We start from the raw sequence: 17,251 nt of genomic DNA on the forward strand, positions 1-17,251 counted from the left end.
AGAGGGAGGGATAGAAGGAGAGAGAGGGAGGGAGGGATAGAAGGAGAGAGAGAGGGGGGAAGGATAGAAGGAGAGAGAGGGAGGGATAGAAGTAGAGAGAAGAAGAGAGGGATAGAAGGAGAGAGAGAGGGAGGGATAGAAGAAGGAGAGAGAGAGAGAGAGGGAGGGATAGGAGGAGAGAGAGAGAGGGAGGGATAGAAGGAGAGAGAGAGAGAGAGAGAGAGAGGGATAGAAGGAGAGTGAGAGAGGGAGGGAGAGAGGGAGGGAGGGAGGGAGGGAGTGATAGAAGGAGAGAGAGAGAGAGAGAGAGAGATGGGGAGGGAGGGAGGGATAGAAGGAGAGAGAAGAAGAGAGGGATAGAAGGAGCGAGAGGGAGAGAGAAGAAGAGAGGGATAGAAGGGGAGAGAGAGAGGGAGGGATAGAAGGAGAGAGAGAGAGAGAGCGAGAGAGGGAGGAATAGAAGGAGAGAGAGGGAGGGAGGGATAGAAGGAGAAAGAGAGAGCGAGAGAGGGAGGGATAGAAGGAGAGAGAGGGAGGGATAGAAGGAGAGAGAAGAAGAGAGGGATAGAAGGAGAGAGAGAGGGAGGGATAGAAGGAGAGAGAGAGGGAGGGATAGGAGGAGAGAGAGAGGGGGAGGGATAGAAGGAGAGAGAGGGAGGTTTAGAAGGAGAGAGAAGAAGAGAGGGATAGAAGGAGAGAGAGAGAGGGAGGGATAGAAGGAGAGAGAGAGGGAGGGATAAGAGGAGAGAGAGAGAGCGAGAGAGGGAGGGATAGAAGGAGAGAGAGGGAGGGAGGGATAGAAGGAGAGAGAGAGGGGGGAGGGATAGAAGTAGAGAGAAGAAGAGAGGGATAGAAGGAGAGAGAGAGGGAGGGATAGAAGGAGAGAGAGAGAGAGCGAGAGAGGGAGGGATAGAAGGAGAGAGAGGGAGGGAGGGATAGAAGGAGAGAGAGAGGTGGGAAGGATAGAAGGAGAGAGAGGGAGGGATAGAAGTAGAGAGAAGAAGAGAGGGATAGAAGGAGAGAGAGAGGGAGGGATAGAAGGAGAGAGAGAGAGAGAGGGAGGGATAGAAGGAGAGAGAGGGAGGTTTAGAAGGAGAGAGAGGAAGAGAGGGATAGAAGGAGAGAGAGGGGGAGGGATAGGAGGAGAGAGGGAGGGATTGGAGGGAGAGTGATAGAAGGAGAGAGTGGGAGAAGGGGAAGTAGTGAGAGTGGGGGGGGGTAGAGAGAGGGAGTGAGAGAGGGAGTAGTGAGAGAGAGGGAGGAGGGGGGCAGAGCCAGTAACACTTACCAAGTCCAGGAACCGGCGCTGACACCATCCATCCATCCCATGGCTGAATCCTTCCTGCCCTGTCCATCTTCAGTCAGTTTCCCTAAAGGCAGGGAGGTGGGTGGAGCCAATTTCAGGCGCGGAGGATGAAAAGAAAATCCTCCTGGCTCTGAATGCTGGGGGAGGATGGGAAGCTCTGTGTGCCCATTCAGGAGTTACAATTGGTCCCGCCCCCTGCCACCTTCCTCCCCAGCCAGCTTCTGTTTCTCCACGGAACAAGGGGGCGGAGCCCCGCATACGGCCCCGCCCACACCCGACATCAATGCTAAAACTTGACAGCTGCAATCACTCTCCTTGCAGCTGCCACCCTCCGAATCGCCCACATATCACTGTGCTTAATGTTACAATGCTGATATGTAGCCCCGACTTCCCGGCCAAACCCAGGCCTTGGGACTCGGGGCTAATAATTTTTAATGAGCAACAGGAGACTCGGGGCTTTTGGGGAGCACACTCGGGGCTATAGCCCCGGTCAGCCCCCCCCTGCCGACGCCACTGGTGCCAGATACATAAAAAACAACTGTCAACTTCATATAAGGAAACTGCAGTAAACCACTTGAATAATAGTAAGAAATAAAGTGAGCTTTGCACCTTCACAAATCAGATCAGCCCCAATTCCTGCACCTTCACACATCAGATCACCCCAATTCCTGCACTTCACACATCAGATCACCCCAATTCCTGCATCTTCACACATCAGATCACCCCAATTCCTGCACCATCACACCTCAGATCACCCCAATTCCTGCACTATCACACCTCAGATCAGCCCCAATTCCTGCACCATCACACCTCAGATCACCCCAATTCCTGCACTATCACACCTCAGATCACCCCAATTCCTGCACTATCACACCTCAGATCACCCCAATTCCTGCACCATCACACCTCAGATCACCCCAATTCCTGCACTATCACACCTCAGATCAGCCCCAATTCCTGCCCCTTCACACCTCAGATCAGTCTCAATTCCTGCATCTTCACACCTCAGATCAGCCCCAATTCCTGCACCTTCACTCCTCAGATTAGTCCCAATTCCTGCAACTTCACACCTCAGATCAGTCCCAATTCCTGCACTATCACACGTCAGATCAGTCCCAATTCCTGCACTATCACACCTCAGATCAGTCCCAATTCCTGCAACTTCACACCTCAGATCACCCCAATTCCTGCACCTTCACACATCAGATCACCCCAATTCCTGCACCATCACACCTCAGATCAGTCCCAATTCCTGCACCTTCACACCTCAGATCAGCCCCAATTCCTGCACCTTCACACATCAGATCAGTCCCAATTCCTGCACCTTCACATCTCAGATCAGTCCCAATTCCTGCACCTTCACACATCAGATCACCCCAATTCCTGCACTATCACACCTCAGATCACCCCAATTCCTGCACTATCACACCTCAGATCAGCCCCAATTCCTGCACCTTCACACCTCAGATCACCCCAATTCCTGCACTATCACACCTCAGATCATCCCAATTCCTGCACCTTCACACCTCAGATCACCCCAATTCCAGCACCTTCACACCTCAGATAATCCCAATTCCTGCACCTTCACACCTCAGATCACCCCAATTCCTGCACTATCACACCTCAGATAACCCCAATTCCTGCACCTTCACACCTCAGATCACCCCAATTCCTGCACATTCACACCTCAGATCAGCCCCAATTCCTGCACCTGCACACCTCAGATCACCCCCAATTGTATTCAAATCAGGATTTCTTCTGCAAATAGCCTGGCCTGGCAGCAAATATTTTATTCAAATCAGGATTTCTTCTGCAAATAGGCTGGCATCAGAGTCAGACAATTACCAAAACCGATGTCATCATGTCACCTATGTGAACCCACTATTAGGGATAAGAATATAGTGAATCAATGAGTAGGGTGGGGTGGTACGTGCTAGAGAAGAGCAAAGTGATGGGGTGCAGAGAAAATTTGAATATTCTAGGCTGTGTGGGGACAGGACAGAAGAGCTAAAAGCAAACTGGGATGGAAAGGGTGTAAGATCAGTGTGTGTAATGCTGAGCTGAGACCAGAGGCTGCAGGACAAGTGTTGTAGAGATTTATAGACAGAACAGATAAGAGAAGGACAAAAAATCAACAGGGCAGAGAAGCAAGGAGGATCGGTGTGCCTTTACTGGCTTACATTCACTGCATGTCAGACAGTCTTATCTTTGTGACTAATGAGTGAGAGCCGCGGCCCACCGGGAATATGCCCGGTCTTCCCTATGGCCAGTCCGGGCCTGTTGTGAAATCCCTAAAGAACAAGACTAATCAAAAAGGTTACAGTGGCGCTTTGGGACCCACATAAAAACAGCTGGAGAAAGGGGACTCGCGTGTTACTGAAATATCATTGTATATTTGAAATATTGATGGGTCTTCTTCAGTAAATTGATTGGTTTGCATAAAAGTTATAGTGTATACAAACTATGAAATATATTTATGGAATTATTATTTTTTTTACTAGTAATGGTGATGATTATAGCGGGACTGCAAATTGCGGCTGACAAATCAAACACTAAGTGACACTTTTGACATAATACTAATACAGTGATCAGTGCTAAAAATATGCACTGTTACTGTACTAATGACACTGGCAGGGAAGGGGTTAACATCGTGGGCGATCAAAGGGTTAAATGTGTGCCTAAAATGTACTTCACTGTGTGGTAGGTGCTTGTACTATGGAAAGGCAGAGATCCGTGCCCCTGCTTGGCAGAAACACAGGATCACTACCTTCCCCACTGACAGAAAGGAAGTCTGCCTTTTTTACATAGGCACACTGCTGTTTTGATTCTGTCCCAAAGGATTGGCGGGTCCCGGCAGACATCAAATCCAGCAGACCTGCTGATTGGCTCCTGATGTGTTCAATCGCAGCGGGAACAGGTTTGAGAGTGGTGTGCGTGCGTGCCCCAGACCAAGGATCACTTACAGGTACATGATCCTGCACAGGAGAGCCACCTTGCCGTATATATACATTATATGCAGAGGAGGACTGACAACTCATTGGGCCCCCCGGACAACAGAAGATCATGGGGCCCCTGTGTCCCCGCCCACACTCAAGCCACACCTACATGAATCCCCACCCCCAAGCTTGCACTATGTGGATGCATCCTCAGTGGGATAAAAAATGGTTGGTTCACGACAGGCTAAAGAGGGTGGGACAAGGCTAAGGAGGCCGAGTGTCTAAAGGGTTCCTCAATCTTTTTATGGAACTTAAGGGAGTTTAAGGAACTCTTGGCAAAAAGTTTAAGATCTCAGGAAACCCCTGAAATCATGTCCAGTTCTACAGCTCACAAAACATTGGCATGATCAGCGAGCTGTTGATATAACAATTATTTTTAAAAATAGCATAATAAAATTGAATGAATATTAAAACGTACCTATTTAATGTGAAACATTGCATCATTCTGCGCAGATGCTCAATTCTGGGTTCGAACCTGAGATAAGCAGTGCACAGGGGGCAGCAGGGCGAAGCACGGGGGGGTCCAGCAGGCAGAGTACTCAGCGGGGGCAGCAGGGCAGAGCATGGGAGGAAGCATGGCAAAGTATAGGAGAGTCAGCAGGCGAGAGCACAGGGGGTAAGGAGGGCACAATATGTGTGTGTGTGTGTGTGTGGAAAGGGGGGCAGGAGGGCACACTACATGGAGACAGCAGGACACATTATGGGGCACACCAGGACACATTACAGGTGGGGGGGCACAGTAGGACCATTACATTGGGGGACAGCAGGTAACATTATAGGGCACATTAGAACACATTACATGGGGGCAGCAGAGGGACACATTATGGGGCACAGAAGGGCACATTACCGGGGCTAACAGGCACATTATAGGGCATAAGAGAGAAAAAAAGGAGGCGCAAACACCTAGTGCATTACCCTTGGAAACCTTTTAGAACTTTTATTAAAAAGCCAAAAACGTACTCACAGACATAGAGAGCATATATCGCATTAAATGAGTCCACCACACGTGGAGGTATTCATCCCTGTCGTTGGACCTCAGACATGTTTCGGGAGTCACGCTCCCTTCTTCAAAGCTCTGGGGACCGATATATGCTCTCTATGTCTATGAGTATGTTTTTGGCTTTTTAATAAAAGTTCTAAAAGGAGTCCAAGGGTAATGCACTAGGTGTTTGTGCCTCCTTTTTTTTCTCTCTTATGCACTTCTGCTTGGAGTTCACAGTGCAGAGAACAGCTGTCATCCTCCTGCTCAGCGGGGGATTGGCGGATCGATCCCCCCCGCTGACATAAACGGAGTCCGTCCGATGGACGGATATTGTGAAAGAGCCCTTAAGCTTTGACAATAAAATCCGGAAAGTGGAAGTTTTCTATGCAAAGCTGCACCAGATTTTGCACGCTTTGGTAAATCCCACAATGTGAATCCCACATAAAGTGATCCATTAGTCTTCTTTTATTTACTTCTTTTGATTACAGGTTGCTGTCAGCTGCTATAAAGGGATTTGTAAGATTCAATGCAGGTGCTGCTGCAGCTCACAATCAAGAAAAGACATACACAGCTTGAAAATATGTACGTAAGTTACAGGTAATGTTTATCTGGACTAAAATTCTCTAGTAACTTACATAGGAACATTTATACCATGTGGGTGGACATATTCTGTCATTTCACATAAAGGAGAGATGATGCTTTGTCATTTATCTGCTTCAAAGAGACTTTACATTTTTATTTTTTTTTTATTTAGGGTGTTTGTTACAGTTATGTTTCCTAAAAGCAAGGTATGGTAGGCTTGTAAAAGAGAATATTATTTTGTTATTACTTCAGGTTTAAAAAAGTTTTGTGAAAGTTAAAGTGGTTGTAAAAGCAGAAGTTTTTTTTTTTTTACCTTACTGCATTCTATGTAAAAAAACCTTCTGCATGCAGCCCCCCTAAATACATACTTGAGCACAATCTTCAGCCAGTGATGTGCACGAGAGCCGAGGCTCTCCTGCTCCTCATTGGCTCAGATATAGCAGCAGGAGACATTGGCTTCCACTGCTGTCAATCAGAACCAGTGATGAGGGAGACGGGGATGTAGTAAGCATGCAAGCAGCTTGCTATGAAGGCACTTGACGGGGGGAGGGGTGGAGCCACGAGCATTGGTAGGGAAGCCCAGAAGAGGAGGATCGGGCTGCTCTGTGCAAATCCATTGCACAGAGCAGGTAAGTACCAATGTTTGTTATATTAACCACTTCAGCTCCAGAGGGTTTTACCCCCTTAATGACCGGGCCATTTTGTGCAATTCAGTACTGTGCTACTTTAACTGGTAATTGCGCGGTCATGAAACGCTGTACCCAATCGAAATGTATGTCCTTTTTTCCCAGAAATAGAGCCTTCTGTTAGTGGTATTTGATTACATCTGGGTCTTTTTTTCTTTTTTGCGCTATAAACAAAAAAAAAACAAATTAAAAAAAAAAAAAAAAAAATATATATATATATATATATATATATATATATATATATATATATATATATATATATATATATATATATATATATATATATATTTTTTTTTTTTTTTTTTTAACTTTCTGCTATAACACATATCCAATGAAAAAAATGTAAAACATCTAATTTCTTCATAAATTTAGGCCAATATATATTTCCCTACATATTTGTGGTAAAAAAAAACCCAGTAAGCGTATATTTATATTTAAGGGCAATCAAGGAGTTAAATGTGTGCCTAACTTGTTAATGTGTGTGCTGTGTGCCATTTTGCATTGCAGGGAGAAAAAAACAGCACATTGCTGCTGTCAGAAGAGAGCCCTGTGTTTGTTTACAAGCACAAGGCTCTCTTTGCTAATTACCTGAGTGTATCTACGGGTGCCAGCGACCAATCAGCGACCGACAACTGCTGATTGGCTTGTGCTGCAGTGAATCACAACACAGCTGGGGTGGTGGGCACGTGCGAGCGCGCCCCCTAGCCCAGTGTGCGGAGTGATCCAACACAGAGTGGTCGCCCTGCCACAGTATATGAATGGTGTGCGGTCCACAAGCAGTTAATTAAATAAAAGTATTATTAGTAGGTTTGTTAACCACTTGCCGACCGCCGCACGACTATCTACGTCGGCGGTCAGCCCCTCACAGGCAAAGTGACGTAGGGCTATGTCACTAGCTTGTGAGGGTCTAGGGAGCGAGCGCGCGCCGCCGGAGGCGCGCTCCCGCTCCCGCGTGGTCACGGACCCCCCCACTCTGCGAACGGCGGGGGAGAGGGAGAAAGTCAGGCAGCTTGTGTAAACAAGCTGCCTGTCATTCTCCCCTCTGTATGAGAGATGATCATATGGATCTACTATGTAGATCCGTTGATCACTCTGCATACAGTTGAAGCCACAACCAATCACAGTTAGAATCACGCCCCTAGGGACACACACAGCCCCTCCCTCTCAAATAAAGTTAACCCCTTCACTACCAGTGTATTTTTACAGTAACAGTGCATATATATAGCATTACTGTAGAAATGTCACTGGTAACCCCAAAAGTGTCAAAAATGTCAGTCAAGGGTCCGATCTGTCCGCCGCAAATGTCGCAGTACCGCAAAAAAATCGCAGATCGCCGCCATTACGTGTAAAAAAAAAACACAACAAAAATGACAAAAATCTTTCCCTTTGTTAGTAAACGCAATAACTTTTGCGCAAACCAATCAAAATACGCTTTTTGCGATTTTTTTTACCAAACATAGGTAGCATAAAACAAATTGGCCGAAAATGTTAAAAAATTTTGATTTTTACATTTTTTTTGGGGGGAATTTCATATAAAAAAAAGGGAAAAATATTGCTATTTTTGCAAAATTTACGCTCTTTTTTTGTTTATAGCGCGTGATCAAAAAATCGCACAGGTGATCAAATACCGCCAAAAGAAAGCTCTGTTTGTGGGAAAAAAAGGACGCCAAATTCGTTTAGGTACAGCGTCGCACGACCGCGCAATTGTCCGTTAAAGTCACGCAGTGCCGAATCGCAAAATACCCCCTGGTCGTTTAGCAGCCAAATCCTCCGGGGCTTAAGTGGTTAATGTTTATATACAGTAATGATGTCCTTTAAGTAACATTTTATAATAGGAAGTTTGTCCAGAATTGGTAATAGTAGAGTGATTCACTGTATCATTTACATATTCATGTCATAGAAAACTGCACTAAGTTATGTTTAACGTCAAAAAAAGCTGCAACATACCATGTGAGATAATAAAATAGCGTGAAAAATACAGGTAAAAATGTTGCACTAACACATGTGACCACCTATCATGGATTGATAGGAGAAAAGAAATAGTGAAAAAATATAATAATTGTTCACAGCAGTCCCAATTATCCAATCTCACTCCGGGATAAGTGCTTTAAATCAATAATGTGATAATGACTTGCAAAAGAAAGGTGTGCTGTGTCCAAACCTCCACACAGTGATCAACACAAGGCTTACCAGATGTTGTTGACCATCCACTGCAGATGGTCATAAAAGCATGTAGCGAGGCACTCACATAGTTACGGGAGTTACATAGTTACATAGTTAGTGAGGTTGAAAAAAGACAACAGTCCATCCAGTTCAACCTATGATGTGTGTGTGTTTGCTGTTAACCGTACATTGTATACCCCTGTATGTTGTGGTCTTTAAGGTGCCCATCTAATAGTTTTTTGAAACTATCGATGCTCCCTGCTGATACGACTGTTTGCGGAAGAGAATTCCACATCCTTACTGCTCTGACAGTGAAGAACCCCCTACGTACTTTGAGGTTAAACCGCCTTTCCTCTAGTTTTAGTGAGTGGCCACGTGTCTTATTGTATTCCCTTTCTCTGAATAGTTTGTTCCTTATGCTAGGGTCGCCAGTACAGTATTTGTACATTGATATCATATCCCCCCTCAATCGTCTCTTCTCCAGAGAGAATAGGTTCAGTGCTTGTAGTCTTTCCTCATAGATGATGTCCTCCATTCCCCTAATTATTTTTGTTGCTCTCCTCTGGACTCTCTCCAGTTCCAGCACATCCTTCCTGAGGACCGGTGTCCAGAACTGGACAGCATACTCCAGATGTGGCCAGACCAGAGTCTTGTAGAGAGGGAGAATAATCTCTTTATTTCTGGAGTGAATCCCCTTTTTTTATACATCCCAGTATTCTGTTGGCTTTGCTTGCAGCGGCATGGCATTGCATGCCACTGCCAAGCCTGTTGTCTACCAGTACCCCCAGGTCCTTTTCCATCTTAGATTCACCCAGAGGTTCCCCCTTAGTGAGTAGCTTGCTTTCTGGTTTCTGGCACCCAAGTGCATTACTTTACATTTTTCAACATTAAACCTCACCTGCCATGTAGTTGCCCACCCCATTATTTTGTTCAGGTCCGCTTGCAAGGTTTCCACATCCTGCATAGAAGATATTGGCATGCTTAGTTTAGTAACATCTGCAAATACTGAGATTGTACTAGATATCCCCTCCTCTAGATCATTTATGAATAAATTAAACAGGATTGGCCCAAGGACAGAACCCTGGGGGACCCCACTTTCCACACCCGCCCAATCCGAGTACTCCCCATTTATCACCACCCTTTGCACTCTCCCCTGGAGCCATTTCTCTATCCAGGTACTCACCTTATGGTCCATACCTACCTTCCTTAGTTTGAACAGTAAGCGTTTGTGGGAAACGGTGTCAAAGGCCTTTGCAAAGTCCAGATACACCACATCCACAGGCTTTCCTTTATCTAGGTGGCAGCTCACTTCATCATAGAAGGTTAATAGATTGGTTTGGCAAGAATGATTTTTCATGAATCCATGCTGATTACTACTAATAATACCATTTTCATTACTAAAGTCTTGTATGTGGTCCCTTAACATCCCCTCCAAAATCTTGCAGACTACTGATGTTAGGCTGACCGGCCTATAGTTATCCAGGATATATCTCGGCCCTTTTTTAAATATTGGTACCACGTTGGCTTTTTTCCAATCAGCTGACACCATACCCGTCTGTAAACTATCCTTAAAGATCATGAATAATGGCCTGGCAATCACCTGGCTGAGCTCTTTAAGAACCCTCGGGTGCAAGCCATCCGGTCTCGGTGATTTATTTATTTATTTTTTTAGATCCTCAAATACTGATGAACCATCACAGGCAATATCGCTGCACACCCGATGACAGGATACTGCGCAAAGCATGTATTAAGAACAGACAAAGACGCTCCACATGGTGTAACTCCGTAAAAACTTTTAACCTATTGAATAAAATAATGTATCACTCAAACCATGGATGTACACAGGATAGCTTCCTAGTCGATTCCAGTATCGAACATTGTGAGGTCACAACAGGCTCCACCCTGCGCGTTTCGTCATACATGACAAAACCCTTTTTTTTTTGTTATTATTTCATTAACATATTCAGCTAGGCCATGCTGAACAACAAAGTGCACAGTTGAAATGTGATAGTTATAAGAAAAACCCAGAAAGCGAGAGCTAGGGCTCATTTACACTTGCGGCAAGAACTGCCGCTCTTCTGAAAAGGGCTCGTAGTCAGATCACTTTTCAGAGTTTTTGTTGACAGGAATATTATTAGTAAGAAGTGGGAGCAGTGTAGTCCTTAGGGAGGGCTATAGGCCATTGCCCATTTTTTGCCCACATATTGTCTTTATATCCTGTTTGAAGCCTGCTTATTGAAACAATTAATTTTTGTCCACATTTGAATATGATTGCCCATTTGTAGACCATGTATTGTCAGGACTACCTACATATTGTCCAATCACTGCTGCTTATAATTTATCCTCCAAACGACCTCTTAATATCAAATCACATTGGTAATATCCCCACGTTTCACCGCAGTGCACAGTCAAAACCCTTCACATTATTTTTCTCTTTTTTTATTTTTCTTTTATTGGCATAATTATATATATGAAGTTCAATAAAGAACGTGTTCACTGTCTGCATTTTTTATGGCTTCTATTAGTATCAATTTAATTTCAGAATTATTACTGAAAATAATTTTGATTTATACAGGAGGAGAGTGTTAAAAAAATAATCTGCCATAGGAGTGGGAAGAACTTCATGTCATAGAGAAGCTTGGGGAAAGTGAAGGATGCTGGCCAGATTGTGTAAATCATTCTGCAGCCTGATGAGTGTCAGTCTGCAGATCCACTAACAGCAGATCTGAGGTGGGTACAAAATGTGATGGGTAAAGCTGTGCATGGTGGGTGTGAGTGGTGGAATCTCTTTTACCCATATATATAATATTTCTACTGTGAATTCTTCCTTCTTTAGTGAAATTTTACCTTAAGTCAGGTTGATTGAAAAACGTTCCTATTTTACAAACTTTGTCAGTATATCAACCTGTTAGAGACTGGAAGCAGAATTCCTATTAGTATTCAAATTTGCACAAGGACATGCATTTGAATATGCCATTATAGTTTTGCTTGTGCAGTGTGGTCAACAGTGATGAGTGAATTGTTTCCAAAATCAGCCAGACTGCACATTTTAAAATCGTCAGATTATATGCAAACAGATTGTTTAGTATGTGAAGAATTCTAAAGTTCATAAATCATGACCAGCTGGATTCATGAACTGATCCTCTATAAGTGATATAGATCTATATGTACACATTAAGGTGAATCAAAATGTGTAAATTAGCGAATCTCCTATAAATGACCTGCAGTTTGACTTGCATAAAATAGATGTTCAGTTCAAAGTGTTTCTAAAAGCAAAACATTTTTCCCCATACTTTGAATACAGTAAGGGTGGGTTATAACCCCTGTCAGTTTTTTTTTTCTTTTTACTATCTGTGTGTGGGGACATTTTCCTTTTCTTCCTGTCTGAAATAAATAGGGGTGTTTTTTGGATTCCCCTTATTTAAAGAGGAAGTAAACCCTCCTCTGCAACTTTAACCTATAGGTAAGCCTATGATAAGGCTTACCTATAGGTACTGTAAATATCTCCTAAACATGTACCGTTTAGGAGTGTGACGAGACCAATCTTGCCCCATTGCATTGGAGGAGCCTGGTTGCCCGCCTGCTGCCTTTGGACTATGGACCAGACTTTAAAAGACTTTGTTCCCCTATGTTTTAGCTGCTACGCTCCAAATTCCTTTAAAGAGGTTGTCACTATGTCTGCAAATTCAATGTGTATTAGCTGCAGATGGAGGGGGGGATTGTTTCCAGCAGCCCCCTCCTAAAGAATGTCTACTGATTAACTCAGTGCTTTTGTCTAAAATAGGACAGTATGTTAATAGAGTCTGAAACTATTGATAAGCATGTTAATGAGCTCACCTGGCTGTAATTACACAGTCATTGTTCATGTGGTATTCTCAAAGTATATATAAGTGTGTGTTTCTTGCAATAAAAGAGAAGAGAGTTACTCTCGATCAAACCTCACTACAGAGCCTTGTCTCGTACTTGGGGGGGAATTATTGATGTGCTTCATGTATGGCGCATTGGAGTGGTCGATAGCTGTCCGGGTGTTCGGGAGTGGATTATCCTAGACGACTGTAACCCCTTTCATACTTTGGGGTGTCGTAACAATTGGTGGCAAGCGGCGTGATCGTTCCCACAGCCAGAAGGACAGCTACAGGAGACACCATTCCGTGGATTTTACAATTGAGGGCAACGCATGTCCCAGTACAGCGACCCTGACAGCACCAGCATGGAACCAGCAGTGGAGTACAGATATTCTCTGAAAGAATATGACCGTATGATGTGGTTACGGATGAGCTTCTTCGGACCCAATCCACTGGAGAGATCCAAGCGGTTCGCGAAGAACTTAGTGTTCGGGACTCTGCTAGACAGGGCAGAGAGAGAGGGCCAGCTGGCACGTTGGGAGGAACTCCAGCGGCAGGTACAGTTAAGGGAAGAGGAGAACCCAGTCTCCATTCCCCAGCGGCAGCCTGATTTATTGGGAATTGGGAGCCCAGTCTCCATTCTCCAGCGGCAGGCTGAGTTACAGGGGGCAGAGACAGTCAGTCCTGTCGCCCAGCAGCAGATTGATTTGTTGGGAATTGGGAGCTCAGTCTCCATCCCACAGCAGCAGAGTGTCCTGCAGGAAACAGAGAGCCCAGTCTCCTTTCCTCAGCAACAGGACACTGTATTGGGAGCAGAGACAGTCGGTCTCCCTCCCCAGGGGCTGGAAGTATATTTGGGAGAGGAGCTTGTTACCCCCTCTCCACATTGGCAGAGTGATATCCAGGGAATTGGGAGCGCAGTCTCCATCCCTCAGCGGCCGATTGACTTACAGGGGGCAGACACGGTTGGTCCTGTCCCCCAGCGGCAGATTGAGCTATTGGGAATTGGGAGCCCAGTCTCCATCCCACAGCAGCAGCTTAACATACCAGGGGGAGACAGTAAGCCCCCCAACAGTGCAGATGGGACCGTGGTCTCTGCACTCACAGCACAGGGGGTAGGGACAGTTGGTCCTGACCCCCAGCAACAGGGCTGTTTAGCCAAAGGGAAGACAGTCGGTCTTCCGCCACAGCAGCATGGTGGTGTATCTAAAGGGGAGACAGTCGGTCTCCCCCTCCAACAACCCGTCTCCAACCAGGCTACTTCTGTGGTAGCGCTGGCACCAGGGCAGAGTACCGCTGGTCTCTGCCCACTCTGCAACCCACCAAGGCAGTCTGCCAGTCTCCCACACAGCCAAGGTGAGGCACCTGGACATGGACAAAATTCTCCTCTACCCAGGTGTAGTGACCATTTATTGTGGGTGGGCTGTACTGTGTTTTCTGCTTTGTGGGTGGGCTGCTGGACTAACGAGGGCACTGACCGGCAGGAGGTCAGGTACCCTGTTAGTCTTTTTGGAAAGGGGGAGAGATGTGACGAGACCAATCTTGCCCCATTGCATTGGAGGAGCCTGGTTGCCCGCCTGCTGCCTTTGGACTATGGACCAGACTTTAAAAGACTTTGTTCCCCTATGTTTTAGCTGCTACGCTCCAAATTCCTTTAAAGAGGTTGTCACTATGTCTGCAAATTCAATGTGTATTAGCTGCAGATGGAGGGGGGGGATTGTTTCCAGCAGCCCCCTCCTAAAGAATGTCTACTGATTAACTCAGTGCTTTTGTCTAAAATAGGACAGTATGTTAATAGAGTCTGAAACTATTGATAAGCATGTTAATGAGCTCACCTGGCTGTAATTACACAGTCATTGTTCATGTGGTATTCTCAAAGTATATATAAGTGTGTGTTTCTTGCAATAAAAGAGAAGAGAGTTACTCTCGATCAAACCTCACTACAGAGCCTTGTCTCGTACTTGGGGGGGGAATTATTGATGTGCTTCATGTATGGCGGATTGGAGTGGTCGATAGCTGTCCGGGTGTTTGGGAGTGGATTATCCTAGACGACTGTAACCCCTTTCATACTTTGGGGTGTCGTTACAAGGAGATATTTACCTTACATGCAGCCAGTGACATCACTGGCGCATGTGCTCTGAAGGAATGGCCGCTGGTGCCGTTCCTTCAGAGCCCCGTGCTGTGACCGTCGGCTCCCATGCGTGTGCGCGGGAGTGACGTCACCGCGGCTCCGGCCAATCAGATGGCCGGATGCCGCGATCCCGGAAGACGGGCGACTGAACATGTCGCCTGTCATACAGGTAAGCGGGCGGCACGGCGGGGGCTCGTTCTAAGGTAAGTATTTCATAATGAGCTAGTATGCGATGCATACTAGCTCATTATGTGTTTCTCTTTCAGGTTGAAAAAAAAAATAACTTTTAATGGGGTTCAAATAAACACAATGCTCAAAGAAGCAAAGGTATTGTTTATTTTCAAAGAAGGTAGAACACTAACATAAAATCTAAGGCTAAAAAAAAAAAAAATAGACACATACATATACATTATTCAAAAAAAAAAAAAAAATCTAAGGATAGTAATACAGAGCATATAAAACAAAGGAACAGAGATGATACATTACTTAAGTCCTTCCTCAGGGTCTGTAGGTTAGCTGGGCTCCAAGACAAAGAAGGGGCCTTCATCGTGGGCCCTCACATCGCATTTTAAAGCACTCACAAGCACAACCCACACCCTCTGCCCACTCATGTAGTCCTCTGTCCAATGAGAAGCTATAAGGGGCTGTCCTTCCTAATCGGTAGGAAGTATGTTATTACCCTGGACATCCTCCAGGAAGTATGTTACTGTCTTCCACAAGGAGGCAGTATTAACTCTGTGAACACGTGCCTTGACCCAGGTCAACATTCCAGTCCAAATCCGGTTCCTTTGATATTGTTGCAAGTCAGAAAATCAGTCATTTTAAATTTCACCTCAACAGGAGGTCTGCACTGATGCTCCTCTACCCCCCATACATCACATCAGGAGGCCTATGCAAGAACATCCTTCAGGAGATGAATTGCCACTTGCGACCCCTTGTTACAAACACCCTGCTGTGTAAACTGATTTGCCTGGTGCTCCAAGATGACCTCTAGCAGGCCACATGGCTCTGTGATAACCAGAGAGTAAAATTCATAAATGTCTGCTATTAACCATGTTGCGCCTTCCAACACGGTCCCATAGACAAAACAGGACCTGGGAAAAATCTCTCCAAAGGGAGGGAATGCTGCATTGTCACCAGGATCACCAGATCTAGATTTCCCCTCTGTTACTGTTCTGATATTAACCCACAATTTGGGACATTCTTGTACTTTTACTTTTAATGATAATGGTAATGAGGACAAAATCCTCATTACCCCCCTCCCCCCCTAATGGGCGCACAGACAGCAATAAAACCTGACATGGGGTTCTAATTCCTCTCCACTCAAATAGTCAGTCTTTAATCTTTTTTTGATCACATGTTCACTGGTCACCTAATGCCTTTGCTGAGTGAAGCATATTGGTGTATGACCAGCTGTAGTAACATATTTTATATTTTGGACATATTTTAATTACTAATCCAGTAATTCTTTTTAACAGGGTACTGAACACTGCAGGGGCTAGGAGCATTTTGTTGTAACCTTCTAATCTGGTGTGACTGATTCAAACCTAAAAGTAGTTGGTTTATCTGAGTTACTGCATTAGGTTATTGTTCTTTTGGACAGGACTATAGCTACAAATCGTAATGTCCCATAGCAAAATTTTGATGGCCTGCTTCCTGGGTTAGTTGTGCATACAAACTGCTTCATGATGTCATGAAGAGAACAGGCATTAAAGCCTGCTATGTGGAAAGAGACTGCCCTGCAGAAATGGAAACAGACTGCCCCAGAAGAAAGAACTTACTGACCTGCAGAACTGCACAAGGAAGCATCTCCAATCCGGTGCTGCAGAGACCCAGTCATGTAACCTGTGATTTAGTTAGATCAAAACAGAATAACTCAGTGGACTATGGCAGGATCCTTCATTTTATTTTTTCTGCATTTACTATGTGAGTAGAGTGTATTCCAAACTAGCAATGTGGAAGCCAGGGCCAGTGCTAGACAATTTTGCGCTGTAGACATAACCAGCTACTTGCCCCCTGCTCCCCCAAAAAAATCCTCTTGTGAAATGATTCAATTTCTCCCCAATCAGGTCACATACACCTATCACATATCCCTATTATCCGCATCATATCCTCCAAACAGAGTCTTAGCCCGCCCCTACATCTGTCAACCTCTTTTGCCTAGCCACGCTCACCTGTCACGTTTAAACCAAGTGGCGACAATTTTGCTTCTAAATGCTGCCTCAGCGAGCATAGCCGACACTCAGACACCCTTCTGTCTGGTCAGTATCACACCTTCCAATGACCCCCCCACCCCCGAGCCATTATCACCATCCTCTTCCTTTCCACCAGCCAGCAAGATTCCCTCTCCACCGCCCATTGCCCTAACACTGCCTCAGTTTTCCTTCCGACCCCGGCCAGCATCACTCCCACTCCTACAGGCAGTGCTGTTTCAGTGTTTCTTCTCACCCCCGCCAGTAGTACTCCCGCTCTCACAGCCAGCATTACTCCCGGTCCTGTCAAAAACATCCTTGTCACCCATCCCTGCCACAGCGCCAGCCGGCTCCTCATATCCTTCTCC

Source organism: Pelophylax lessonae, assembly GCF_965119305.1.
Source record: "Pelophylax lessonae genome assembly, chromosome: 8".
Classification (NCBI taxonomy): domain Eukaryota; kingdom Metazoa; phylum Chordata; class Amphibia; order Anura; family Ranidae; genus Pelophylax; species Pelophylax lessonae.